Source organism: Antedon mediterranea, chromosome 2 (assembly GCF_964355755.1).
Source record: "Antedon mediterranea chromosome 2, ecAntMedi1.1, whole genome shotgun sequence".
NCBI lineage: Eukaryota > Metazoa > Echinodermata > Crinoidea > Comatulida > Antedonidae > Antedon > Antedon mediterranea.
The window spans coordinates 20155036-20169907 of NC_092671.1; the positions used below are offsets into that span (position 1 = coordinate 20155036).

A 14872-nucleotide genomic window follows, 5' to 3' on the forward strand; every position below is an offset into this window, starting at 1 on the left:
GGTCTGATAATCCCAGTTGTGAATTTTCCAACTTGTACATTTTTCCCAGTTGAGAATTTTCCCAACTGGTAAATTTCAGTACAAAAACAAATTACACAAACTACAGAACTTATTGTTTAACTGTTTATTTTATTAACTTTAATATTTACAATTACAGTAGTTACTTTCAATTCTGCAGTACTGTAGTTAATTACCCCACAAAGGTCTTAACGACCTGCATAACCCCTACATCTACACAAATGTCAGCATATCCCTGCCGTTTCCTTTTTACAGGTCCATGAAAATGGAGATTTATTCAGTAATATATTTATGAAGTTATGGCCACCTTCTTTATTTAGTCATGTTGACAAAATTAGTCCTGAAAGAGAAAAACCAAAACAAATTGATTAAATAAACAATATACTGGTAGTACAAGGAATAAATCAAATTCAAATCTCAAGTATCAATTTATATACTGTTTTACTGAAAAAGGAAGATGGAATCATATATTAATCAATTTATTATTTAATGATTATCCAAATTATGTTCTCTACAAGCAATAGAGAGAAATGGCGAACCGCGATGACGTCACTCAAATTTCACCGAGTGGGTATAGATTGTAAACAAACCATTTCGCCACATGTTTTTGTATGGGAAATTCCGATGGGTGGAGTTAAAAAGGAAGGTAGAAAAGAACGTTTAAAACACACATAATAGCAGTATCTTTTTTTTTTGCAACACCCTTATCAATTTTAATGTTATATGGGCAAATCTTAACATATTTTATTTTAATTTGGATTGAATTAAGACGCGTTTTTGTTATATACTGTACCCAGCTCTAGGCCCTAGATAGTTGGCATGTATGCTGTAGTACCTCGAGCCTAGCACGGATTATCGGTTATTATAATAATAATATTGGAAATTCTTTATTGCATACTGTACTACTACTACTTTAGCTAGGGTGCTGCTAGGCGTCTCCTAGCTAGGTAGTAAGACTAAATAGAGCCTCTCTAGTAGATGTAGGACTAGCATTAGTTTCAGCTTGACAACTGCCATTTTGTTATGTGGCTAGTGATGCTTCCTGCAGGGGGGCTACCGCCAGTAATGATGCTTGATAACACCATTCTACTATAATACTATAGGCCAAGTCTAATGTAGACCTACAGATATGAGATATTTTTAGGAATATGATTGTGAATGATGGATGACTTTTATACATATTTCATTGTTTTATTGTGTAAATACACAAATACAACAAGAATTATGAGCGTTACAGCAACAACATTGGTTAGACAACGCCATGATTCACGTGTATAAACATAGGAAATGTGTCGCCCTCAACGGTTTGTTATGATTTTATACCCACTCGGATTTTAGACGTGCGTCGGTTCGCCATTTCTCTCTATTGAAGATGAGTATCATTTCACTTTAGTTTGTCCCTTTTATTCAGATATTAGAACTAAATATATTTTCATTTTATACAAATAACCCCTCTAAATTAAAATATATTTATCTTATGTCTACTACAAATATCTCATTACTAAGCTTGGAAAATATATATATTTTTTTCATTTTAACGTAGAACAGAATTCTTAAACGCACTCTAATGTTATTGATTGAATTGTTACATTGTATATTATTTGGGCCAAAAGCCATATAAATAACTATTTTTTTGGATCATTCCAAGAAAGAAAGTATACAATACATAAATATATTTACCCTTCAAATTGTACTGCTGTACTTTTTTGGTTGGTTTATAGCCTTGTTTGTTGTATTCAAGTAAACTGTAAATCACCTGCAATTGTGTATGAAAAAAATTGAAGGAAAATTAAGAAATATAGGATATTTAGTTTAAGGAAACGGAGACAGACTAAAACAGCATGGATTAGTTTGCTTTATTATTAGATTAGTAGGCTAGCCTAGGCTTAGGATATGTTAAATAGCAGCCATGCATGTCATCACGACACTAGCTAGAGTAGTGATAATACAACATGCAGAACAGTAGTACTACTGTAGCTAGTTTGGGCCTACAACTACTAGAGGCCTAGCCTAGTAGGCCAAAATAACAAAAGTGATCATGAATGGATGAATGGAAATAAATCTCGTTTGTGTGGTAATGACATGTAGGCTAATAATAGGTTAATAATATAGTATTGTTGGGCTTTGTTTCTAGCCTACTATAGGCTAGTACTATGTAGAGGCCAATAAGACAATTTGCGGTCGTACACAGCCATGTAATCAATCAGCTAGCAAGGTGGGGCAAGCCAAGGCTGAAGCGCCTAGCTTACTAGCCAGCATGCAGCGAGCGGCGAGGCCTCCATTTTGTTGTCGATCTTTGATCATAGTTTGTAGGCCTATGCCTATAGTAATAAGAGATAATAATAGACATATATGTCAGGCCTACCTTTTATAAAACAGCAACATTTGTGCCTCATCCTTAATTTGATGCGATTAGCCAATAATACCCATTCTAGACCTGGCATCTCTGTGCTGCGTGATCGCCGATTTTGCCGCCGAGCTACACTGGCACAAAAACAAAGGGAGCCGTTTTTGGCTGTTGGCTTGCAGTTTTCTGATTGGTTGTTTACGGTCTGCCGGCCTATACGACGCATGCTCCATTATTTTCAAAAAGTTGTGCAGTATTTCTTATTCTTTACTCGATTTTATTTGATTTAATTTAAATAATTGTTTGTTGCAATAATATAGGATTACAAATAATAATATTAATTGTATTTTGAATGGTAATTACGGACCATGCTTCTATTCCCGTCACCTCAACCCAGAACACCCCCCCCCCCCACCTCTCCCCTGGGTCCTCTCCCGTACTCCCACGACGTACACCCAGCCATCCGCTTTCGCTCTTCTCCGAATTCCCTTGGTTGTTAGGAAAAAAACTAGTTGCAAAACCAATTGAAACAACCTTGCCCGGTTGAAAAACCGATTGGACCAGTTGACTAGTTGAACTCAGTTGAGCTTTGGGAATACCAGTTGGCCAGTTGGAAAAACCAGTTGACCTGTTGAAAAACCAGTTGACCAGTTTGAAAAACCAGTTGACCAGTTTGAAAAACCAGTTGACCAGTTGAAAAACCAGTTGACCAGTTTGAAAAACCAGTTGACCAGTTGAAAAACCAGTTGACCAGTTGAAAAACCAGTTGACCAGTGGAAAAACCAGTTGACCAGTTGGAAAAACCAGTTAGACCAGTTGAAAAACCAGTTGACCAGTTGTTAAAACCAGTTGAACCAGTTGGAAACCAGTTAGACCAGTTGAAGACCAGTTGGACCAGTTGAAATTTCCAACTGTTCTCAACTGGAATTTTTACCTGGGATACCTCCTTGGCGGAGGTAAATGACAGTTTGAACACTACTACTGGTAGGCTACTACTAGTAGTAATTCAGAAGGTGCACAGAGATAATAGGGCATCTGAATTTTTCTATTTGTATATGATTTGTCATGTAGTGATGGTTTGGCCTTTTTAAAATTATGTCATCTATTTTTTCCTGATCTGGCCTGATTTAGAGAGCAAGAATGCATTTCAACCTACTGTAATAGACAGTTTAGTTTTATGTCCTTTGTTTCCTGCCACACGACCATATTAGATCTTTGTTTACGTTTTATCGATTATAACAGCTAGTAAACTGTTTTATGTATTTTTTTCCATACTGTTGGAAAATTAAAATGCTTCGAACTTCTCAAATGCAAGGTTTCACTTCAAACAGAGGATTGTTTTGTGAAAATCAAATTCTGCAGCTAAAGGGGATTTGTACTGAAAAATTTATTGTGTTGGTATCCCTAATATTATTTCAGTATCTGTTATCACAAATGTGAATGCAGGAACGCAATTACCAAAAGGATTTAAAAATCTGTGATACTCATTGTAATGGATTTTTAAAAAAAATTACCATCACATTACAACTATATCATTCCCTCTTTAAATTTGTTACAGAAGATTCATCCCCTTTTTTTGTTACTAAGAATATTCATGTCTTTGAAATTACAATTGGGCACTAAATAGCTTGGGCTTTTTCAATGGAGGTGGCTCCATATCTATCTCACGCTGCATTCGGTTGGTTGTCAATCATTCACTCCATCCGCCATGGAGAAAGTGTGTATATATTTTTGCAACAAACCTGTTTGGTGGGTCTTATTGACCCATCAAAGTAAAGACATTTCAATAACTCTGAGTTTGTCCCAAAGCAAGACTACCATTGTTGCTTCAGACAGCAGATGGATATAATTGATTCTCATGTGAGATAAAAAGAGCAAGGTTTTTGTCTCTTCCCTGCTTTGTAATTTTGTTTGCATTGAGGCTTTCTTGATATCACAAGTCATTTTTGTTCTTTGGTTAATTGGCCTTTGTCTTTGTACTTCTTTCTTAAATGTATTGTGATGTGACTATCCTAGTTTGTTGTTAAATGGTCGTAATAACAGATTCTTTGCGCAATATTTGGTGTTCAAAGTCAGCAGCTCTGGGCAGTCATCTTCAAATGGATTTAAATCCTCTGATATCATCAATGAGACTCTTTAGAATGCTAGAAAGGCTGCTCATGGTGATGGAAATTTACATTAGGATAACCCTCTTCAAATTCTGTTAAAAATTGCGTCTGTTCTGGCCCACTGTTTCAATATTCAAACTTATACAAACTTGTAAACTAATATTATGAATTAATTTTGTCCCAACAGGATAACTCAGTTTTTCCCCTTTCCTTGTATTCCTCATTTGTTCCTGACCTGAAATAGAAAAGTTTCAATAAGGATACATTTGTAAAGTAGGACTAGATCAACTTTCGTATGCACTTTGAAGTCCAGAGAATTTAACTTAAGAAATTTGATTTGTTAATTTGCCTAATGCCAATCATGCGTTTGGTTTCTAATTATTGTGTTGAAGAAACAACCTCGGTACTCTTTCACTTTCACCTGAAGTAGAGGTCAGAAGGAATTGCTTCTAAAATTCAGAGTATGTGTCTCGAGACAACTCTCAAGCATCCGCCTCCATCTTCACCTACAAACTGAATCTTGATCTGTGAACAGATAATCCTTAGGTCTTTAAACGCCGTAAGTTTTTGGACAATCATAGGTCTATGAATCTTGATTACTTCTGCCCCTTCTATTGGTGTCATTTTTGGTGAACAAGGTTCTTCATCTTCTTCTTTATAAGCATAAATCGACTATCATAATAAATAATGATTTGTTTAAGGCTTTGTTGATTAATTTGACAAACTTTATATCCGGATCCGTTGATGGGATATTTACAGCAATCAAAAAATCTTGTTTGTCCGATATTGTTTTTATGGTTTTCATAGAAAATGAGAGGAAAATGCCTATATTTTAACATAGGACGATTTTGTGAGTTCATCTCACTTTTATTTCAATTCTTTGTTACTAGAGGATTTGCTCGCATTGTTCTTGGAAAAATGGCCAACGCCTCTGGAAACTAAGGCCCGGGTTTTACCTAATGCATGCATGTGAGATTTAACCTATACTGAAAATAATTCTGGTAATGCGAAATGTATGCCAATTTAATGATTGATTATGAAATGATATATAGACACGTGACAGCAATTGGTGGTCTTAAGAACATAAAGAGAAAAAAGACAATCAATAGAATTGATAATTTGTAAACGAAATGTATATTCATTTGGTTAAACTCCTGTAATGATGTAAACACTTTACCAACAATTGGTGCCAGTCATAAGAACTTAATTAGATGCAAATAATTGTTAAAAAACAGTATACATGAAACCTATAATATATACATATGTATATATTTTTTAACGTTACAAAACTGCCATCAATAGGGGTCATTGAAATAGTCTCTAAAGTGACCGTACCAAGGGTGACACTAGTGAGTGGTGCTTTCAACATTTGTATCACAATATCATGACAACAGGGTCTTGTTAATTTTGGAACAAAATGATCAAATAACAACTTTCGTACATATATATCGGTCGTATTAGATCGAAACAATTTATAAACTAGAGGGTACTCCGAGAGTATAAACCTCCGCCTACTGTAAAATTCCCCTACATAAAATGTCCCCGGAAAATATATATATATTAAAAAATTTTTTTTTTTATTAGTTTTAAGTGTATAGGCTAACTGCACACTATTCATTGAAACAGTCTCTAAAGTGACCGTACCAAGGGTGACACTAGTGAGTGGTGCTTTCAACATTTGTATCACAATATCATGACAACAGGGTCTTGTTAATTTTGGAACAAAATGATCAAATAACAACTTTCGTACATTTATATCGGTCGTATTAGATCGAAACAATTTATAAACTAGAGGGTACTCCGAGAGTATAAACCTCCGCCTACTGTAAAATTCCCCTAAATAAAATGTCCCCGGAATATATATATATATTAAAAAAAATTTTTTTTTATTAGTTTTAAGTGTATAGGCTAACTGCACACTACAAAGTTGTGGATGAGAGTTTGATGTAATGGTTATGTATCCAGCCTCTCACAGTTGTCGCTGGTTCAAGTCCCGCTGAGGTTTTTTTTAAAATTATTTTGGTGGACCTGGATCTTTGACCCTGACCCTTCAAAATTAACCACAATTATATGATGAGTCATCGATCATTGTGGCTAAGTTTGGTTAAGGCCAACTCAGACAGCGTCGTACGACGAGGCCCGACGAGACGTCTAATTGTCTGGACCTGTCTTTCCAAAATTTAAGCTTATATTTTGTTGAATAATTGAGACTAGGCATATGGGATCCATGTCAGTACAGAGTTGGTAGGCCCATGTAGGCCCCTAGCCAGGCCTTTTAGTAGGCCTATTAGTTTAGTATCTAAATATGTGGTCACTTAAGCTAGGGCCTAAGGCCTAGGCAGTTAGTAGAAACTTAGGCTAGACCCAGATCCTTTATCTAGGCATAGTAGTACATACAGAATAGGAAGTCTAATATGATACAGGGTAGAGTCACATGTCGATCGGTTCAATTGCTTTCATTTTTTAATTACTAGGCCAATACGTAACCTTGGAATTTTTATGTAGGCCTAAATTAGGCTAAGCTAGGCATTTATTTATTTAGAGTATCTATACAATTCAAGTTAAATTTATAATATTGAACAAAATTATAAAAAAAATGTGTTCATATATATCATTTAAAATGTCCGATTGATAAGAATTCTTGAGAGACAATGACCAGATAGATATAACTTTTTTTTTATTGTTTTTTTTTATTATTAATATTAACAAATTATGTACAAAAGTAAGTCGTTCCATATCGTCTTCATACCTTATATTAAATTAACACACTGTGGCAATGCGCCATATCAACTTTTTGGACATGTTAGCCTAAAACTAAACTCATTAACTAGTGATACAAATAACAAACAAATAACTAAATTATTTAAATTTAACAATTTATTTTACCTTTACTGTGTATATAATATAAATACAATTATTGATAATAAAATTATATCATATTTCACTATTTATTTAATGTTTACATTTACTTGAAATATATACTGTGTATCTGATTATATGATATTGATACAACTATTAATAATTAAATTACCTATTTCTATATAGGGCCTATAATACTTGGCGCAGCCTATTTATGTTATCTATTTTGCTAATTTTTTTTTGTTGGCAATGAAAGTGAATGAATGAATCTAGCCTAGCCTATTCTCTCTAGGCCTATAGCTAGGTAGTAGGCCTAAGTAAAGACAAACAAAGTAGTGGAGGCTAGTTTATTTGGCCTAATACTAGGCCCAGGCCTAGGCTAGCCCATAATAATATTAGGCCTAGCCTACCCCTAACTACTTGGACAAACCGCTAGTTGGCACATCTACCTAGGCCTAGTCTAGGCCAAGGCAAGGAGGTCATAAACATAGCCTAACTTAACTAGGCCTAACCTAGCCTAGGTTAGTAAATATTTATTATTTTATTATTTGTTGGACATACCACTTTTTCCTAATATTACGGCGAATTCTTCTACTTTTTTTGCCTAAGCTGTCGATTGCTATACTCTTTGGAGGTACTGTCATATAGACAAATTTCATTCCTCCAAAGGTCAGTAAGGCAAGACTCGGCCTCTTCTTCACGTGCACCACCACCATTGACCGCCATGACGATGGAAATAATCCCTGCGAAGCATACTTCGATAAAAACTTTTCCCCTCGTGACCTACTGTCATAATTTAAACGCTTGTGATTGGTCATTACCCAGCAAATGAGTCATCCCGTCAGGTGAAAATTAAACATGTTTAATATGCTCACGACGACCTAAACTACCCCCGATGCTGTCTCACGACGATCCGTCGGGCCTCGTCGTACGACGCTGTCTGAGATGGCCTTTAGAATCGGATAAAAACTGTGGTCTCTAGGCAGTAAAATAGTTTTTTGTTAGTTGTGACCTTGACCTATGACCTTTCCCCCTCAAATTCGAACTCGTCCGAGCTTTTGGGGCATAGATCATTGTTTTAATGAGAATCGGATAAAAACTGTGGCCTCCAGGCTGTTCACAGACACACATGTATACGGTGTAAAAAGAGGACTTGCATTTGAAACCCCACATGTGAGGACTTCTTAAAAAGAAACAATTTTTAGGCGGGAAACACATTTTTACATTGTTTTATATGTGGAGAATATGAATATGTCACTATAATTGTAATTAATACAATTTTTAATTAGTTGATTTTTAACATACAAACTGAGGATACACAATACACTTTCGACATCGTATCTACCAACTGAGGACACATACAACTGACATTTCATCTACCAACTGAGGACACATTACAAACGAGGACACACAATACACATATATTTGACATCTTATCTACCAACTGAGGACACATTACAAATGAGGACACATTCCAAACGAGGACACACACTTTTGACATTTCATCTACTAACTGAGGACACATTACAAATGAGGACACACAATTATACACACATATTTGACATCTCATCTATCAACTGAGGACACATTACAAATGAGGAGACACAATACACACATATTTGACATCATCTACCAACTGAAGACAAACACTTCTGACTGGGATTGCGTACAATACAAAGTTAAAGATGTTAGGTTATATTTTATGTTGTAATTGTCATTGTGTAAGACAAGAAATACCAAGCTTTGGGGGTGTGTAGAAAGCGACGACCTTGAATTGGACGACCCCAACGACCCGGGCGACCTCGAATTGAACGACCCATAACACGAAACCGACGACCCCTATAGCCTAGCCTAGCCTAGGCCTAAGTGTGGTATAACATCCCGAAGCCGAACATAGCCAAAGATCTTTAAACTATACCTTATTATATAATACTCGCAAGCAAGCAATTGATTGAAAAAATACAGAAATATCGCCATTTGATACTGATTGTGTCGACACGAACAAACGAAAAGATATGGAACGCCAAGAGTGCATCATTAAAACTGCATTCGACATATTAAAAATAAATTAAAAAGAAATAAATATTATACAATACATGGTGTTAAACCATGGACGTATAATTACATCTCGTCTTCTTATAACGAACACTATAGGCCTACCAAGCAGCGTAACATGTGCATGGGGGGATAATATGACCGGTTGGGCCGCCGACAAGTTGAGCCGCCGGTATTTCTATGAAACGGCCAGTGCGTCTTTTACGACATTTCGCGTAGTGATAGAGTGGTGTCCTAGTAAGTAGGCCCTACAAAAGTTCATGGTCTTTAGGTTTATTGTGTCATGAAAATAAATAATAATTACATACTACAATTTTGTTGGTTTGAAACAGCAAAGGAAAGTAGTCATATTTAATAATTTAATTGTTTTTAATCTTTCAAGGTAAAAATGCAGTGCACTCCATAATATTTTTCTCGCGTGTATGCCTACCACGTAAAATCACGTTGTCTCTCAGGACTAATAGAGTATTGATATTCTTCGAATGAGGTTAAATAATTATTATTTTTTATTTACTATCTTTTAATATCATATTTTATTGAATTTTACAATGTTAATACACAAAATATTTTACTAAAAAACGGTGATTTTATGCAATTATTTTACTTCAATTCAACTGCCGCCTGAGGGGGCAACATGTTTACGTCATTTTTGGCTAAAAACGATCATTTTCGGTCATGTTTTAGGCCTTATATTTTGGAATCTACAAGTCAGATATTCATTATTTCTCTTTAATTATAATATTTAATAATATATACTAAAAACCGTGATATATAAACTTTGGAATATACATCGTTATATCTAATAATTAATATAAATAGAACTTCTATTAAATAGAAACGAGCACCGGCGAAAGTAAGCATTTGGCGTTTCATAGAAAATAACGTTTTTCTGGCGGCGCCTCAACTTGTCGGCGCGCGCGGCTCAACTTGGCCTAATCCTGCATGGGAAGGGCCATAAGAAAGCTTTACATTTCACACATGCATTGTATACGGTCAAACCATGGAGGTATAAAAATATTTTTATACCTCCATGGTCAAACCATGGAGCTGGTCAAACCATGGAGGTAAAATAGCCTTACCTGCCCCTGAAAAGGGGGCCTGGTTTGCCATGTTTATGATATTTCGTGTGCTAATCGAGTCGAATGCAGTTTTAATGATGCACTCTTGGCGTTCCATATCTGTTCGTTTGTTCGTGTTGACACATTCAGTATCAAATGGCGATATTTCTGTATTTTTTCAATCAATTGCTTGGTTGCGAGTATTATATAAGGTATGGTTTAAAGATCTTTGGTTATGTTCGGCTTCGGGATGTTATACCATACTTAGGCCTAGGCTAGGCTAGGCTAGGCTATTATAGGGGTCGTCGGTTTCGTGTTATGGGTCGTCCAATTCTAGGTCGTCCAATTCGAGGTCGTCGCTTTCTACACACCCCAAGCTTTGGGTGGGTTTCTATTAGAGATTACTTTTGCAAACTAAAGAGAGAAGATTCTTAGAATTTCTAGCATAATTGAAAAATGTAGACCACTGGGACATATTTTAAACAATAATACAGACAGGATAAATTCTGACATTTAGCAAATCTACAGTACAGGTACATCACATGCACAGTACAAGGGAGCCTTTCATGCCATCATTTATTCTAGTCGGTTCATTTTAAAGTCTACATCGCAAAAGAAGCCCATTCTATCTTGAAAAATTGGCTTCATTTCGAGATTACTTTTGCAAGCTTACTGTAAGAGGGTGTTCCAAGGTGTTACAGTGAAATATTTCTTATGTACAGAATTGGAGAGATTGGCCTAATTAACAACTGCCTGTAGATGACTTGGTTGACTGCTTATACATCATCACACAGATATAGTTTGGTTTTTAGCCTAAAAAAAGGTTATTAAAATTCCTATAATACTTTCAGTCTATACAAGACATTTATCAAATGTTACTACACTCTATAGATACAGACTGTTATTCTGTTGAGGACACAACTTGAAACAATAAAACTGAAACAGAATATAATAATAATCCTTTTATTAATTGTTTAAAAACAAAATATTGACTGCAAAACATTTTGTAATTATTACGGAAATTTGTATTACCAGGAATTATGCTTTTGAAGAACATGTAGTTATGTTTAAGTTTTTAAACATGATAATAAAAATACTAGAAACAATTCCAACACAGTACAATGTTTATAATATTGTCCAGTATAAAATCAGTTGTCAACATTTTGTGAATACTGATAATTTCTAATCAAACAGAAATCTATTATTAAATTGGCAGAAATGATCCCTTTATAAACATTTGTTCAAAAAAACCTATTTAGAACTTTTACTGAACAACAAAATTTAAAATATATAATCCATTACTGTTTTAACAGTTTCACTCAGACCCTAATGTAATTTTTTTTTTCCACTAGGCATCCGTAGGAAATAGTGTTTGCTTTAAAAAAAAACAGTAGGCCTAGCTACTATTGAAAAATCTAGTGGTACGTGGCATCAAGCTAACATAAAACTTAAATAGCAATGTAAAAACAAAAATACTCATTTTGACCACACACAAAAAATTTTAATGTAGTGAGATGTTTATCTTTTTTTAAATAAATAATTTATTTATAAAATATTTTTAATACATTCAATTCAATTTCAATTCCAAGTCCAATACGAGGAAGATTGTGTAACAATGAGGTAATTTCCCGATTGATCGTAATCAAAACGGTACTGGCTATGGTCTACTAGCTTTTCTGCTCCCAACTCGTCATCCATTCATAGAAGCCTTGATGAAGTAAGCCTACCTGGTGGTAACCATAGAAACGGTTCCGAGATAACGACTATACTTCGGCTTTAGTTGATAGAAGATTGAAAAATTGGTTAGAGAGAGTATACGGTGTTTATATTAGTGTTTTATTTGTTACATTATGTGTGGAAGAGTCTATATAGAATTGATGCTCCGCGTTATTATAGTCATAATGATTAGTCCATGTCGTTTTGGTTAACCTATATTATTTTATACACATTTAAGATAATTAAAATAAATTTTATGATTATATTATTAATAAAAAAAAAAAAAAAAAAAAAAAAAAAATTAGGCTACTTTCCGTTGTCGAAAAATGTCCTAACGTTGATAAATGAGTTCAGTGGGGTCTAAAGAACACATTTCATCAAAAAAAACTTTTCTTGCAATTTGTGTGAGTTAAAACTCTAAATCCCATGGACTAATAGGCCTCTTTGTATCTAAAGAAGTAACATGTCACAAAATCTGCCATAATATTCTTCTCTGCACAGTATAACATATAATATATATTTGATATTTTATGTTATGTTCCGGCCGACTCCAATAATAATGAAAATACACACTTCAAATATGTATAGTGGTTTTAGATGTTTTATTCTCACTCCTTTTATATCTACACATGTGCTCCGTCTTATTATTCTTTCTTTTCTCTTCCGCCCTCTATCGGACGTTATGTCTTGTATATTTGGAGGGTTACATTATTCCCCCTCTCACTGAGAAGTGTCCCACTTCTTCAAATTATAGAATAATTACAGTATTATTCGGAACATTAAATTAGTACAGGTATTTAGAAATCCATATTATGAATAGTTTGATATAGGTTATTTTAGCAATTGTATATTAAATAACATCAAGTGGACATCTGTGTCAAAGGATTGGTAATTGGTAAACGTGTTTGGTAGGTTTGGTGATTGGTAACTTGCTAACTTGATTGGTAGGTGTGGTGATTGGTAAATTGGTCTCAATCTAAAATAAAATTCTCTCCACCAAATCTACATTCTCCAAAAAATCTATCACTCTCTGCAACAATAAAAATAAAACTCCAATCATATAATATACGAAAAGCGTACATCAGCACCTCTACCTGAAACATATGAACTGCATACGAAACAAAACATTCATTCAAACTCATTCTCTGTCTAAATAACATACGAACAGCGTACCTTATAAACTGACAATCAATAAAACATACACTTACATATTGTATGAACAGCATACAGTACAGGCCATCTTCAAACATAATCAATAAAAACACAATAAACAATCTCAAAATATTCTGGAATAATCAGGCTGATGAAAACATATTTGACTGTAAATGTAGATCGATGACTGAATAGGAACAGGAGGAGGCCCCCAACCACTAACTAAAAACATGGATAAAACAAATCTATTCTACTTTAACAAACACTTGTGCAAAAAAAAATTACGCACGCGCACGGCAAAATCATACCCTCTGCGTATATCTTGTCCTTATCGGCATCCGCAAAAAAAAATGAATAAAGAAATAAACAAATAAATAAATAAAACTGTAGAGTAACCGTTACTCTAAAAAACGTTTCGGTAATTTAACAACTCTACCACATCTTGTGGTTTCAGGAACAGAGCGATGCATTTGTTTGGTATCCTGTTGAATACGAGGTAAATTCTCTTCTTGTGATGTAGCCATTGCTAACAATTAAAAATGCAACGTGTGTCCATGTACAGTATAAATGAACAGGATCTTACCCACTTGGTTATGGCTGGGCAAGTATAAACACGTCGATCGTTTTTAATCTTACACAGTATTCGAATAATTAATGTCTGTATGTAACTGCAGTAACAAGATGATCGAAGTATGAATGAAATCATATACTGTACCGTTAATTGTAGACAATCCGAAATAAATAAAATGAAATTCTGACAAGCGTACATCCGTATCGGAACGGCTCCACAGACGGCGAACGTACGGTGTAGTCCGTGCTGTGTTGTGTGACGTGAATGTTTGGAGTCAGGCTACAGCGATTCGATGTAGTCTTGCCGATGTAAATTACAAGAAAACTGGTCACGACACCAATATAACATATAATATATATTTGATATTTTATGTTATGTTCCGGACTCCAATAATAATGAAAATACACACTTCAAATATGTATAGTGGTTTTAGATGTTTTATTCTCACTCCTTTTATATCTACACATGTGATTTGTCTTATTATTCTTTCTTTTCTCTTCCGCCCTCTATCGGACGTTATGTCTTGTATATTTGGAGGGTTACAACAGCACTGCTTTAATCAAAGATCTCTACCACATTGTGAGAATAGACTCGTATGATTAGATTTTAAATTTAACAAAATAATACTAATAACTACTCACTTTCGGATTGAAGTATCTTCTGCTTCTTGTGGACATTATTATGGCTCATACAGCAGGCCCGTAGCCAGGGGGGGTTTTTATGGTTCGGGCGAACCCCCCCCCCCTTTACAGCGAACCCCCCTTAACCGACTGCGAACCCCCATCCCCGACATGCCCAATACCTCACCCTCATCTCCGAAAATCGTCCAAATACGTGCCCAACAGTACAAAAAGTTGTTCGTAAATTAAAAAATTCGTAAACTCGTTCGGAATAACTCATACAGTACCTTCTTCCCTGCATGAGCGTACTTCGAGCGATATAGTCTGTAAATTTCTAAGAGTTGCAAATGAATTGCCGATTTTAACCT

General features: G+C 34.9%; 1 protein-coding gene and 1 long non-coding RNA gene across 2 annotated transcripts in view; one reads left to right on the forward strand and one right to left on the reverse strand.

The window, feature by feature from the left end:
* The window catches only part of LOC140040710 (methionine synthase reductase-like), a 220786-nt gene that overhangs the window by 58194 nt on the left and 147720 nt on the right, over nt 1-14872 (forward strand). The gene's annotated exons all lie outside the window — the stretch shown is intronic.
* LOC140039760 (uncharacterized) lies at nt 110-2529 on the reverse strand. The gene is made up of 3 exons (XR_011842578.1): nt 2384-2529; nt 1699-1774; nt 110-358 (listed from the first exon to the last, which is right to left on the reverse strand). It is a non-coding gene; the product is annotated as an uncharacterized lncRNA (long non-coding RNA).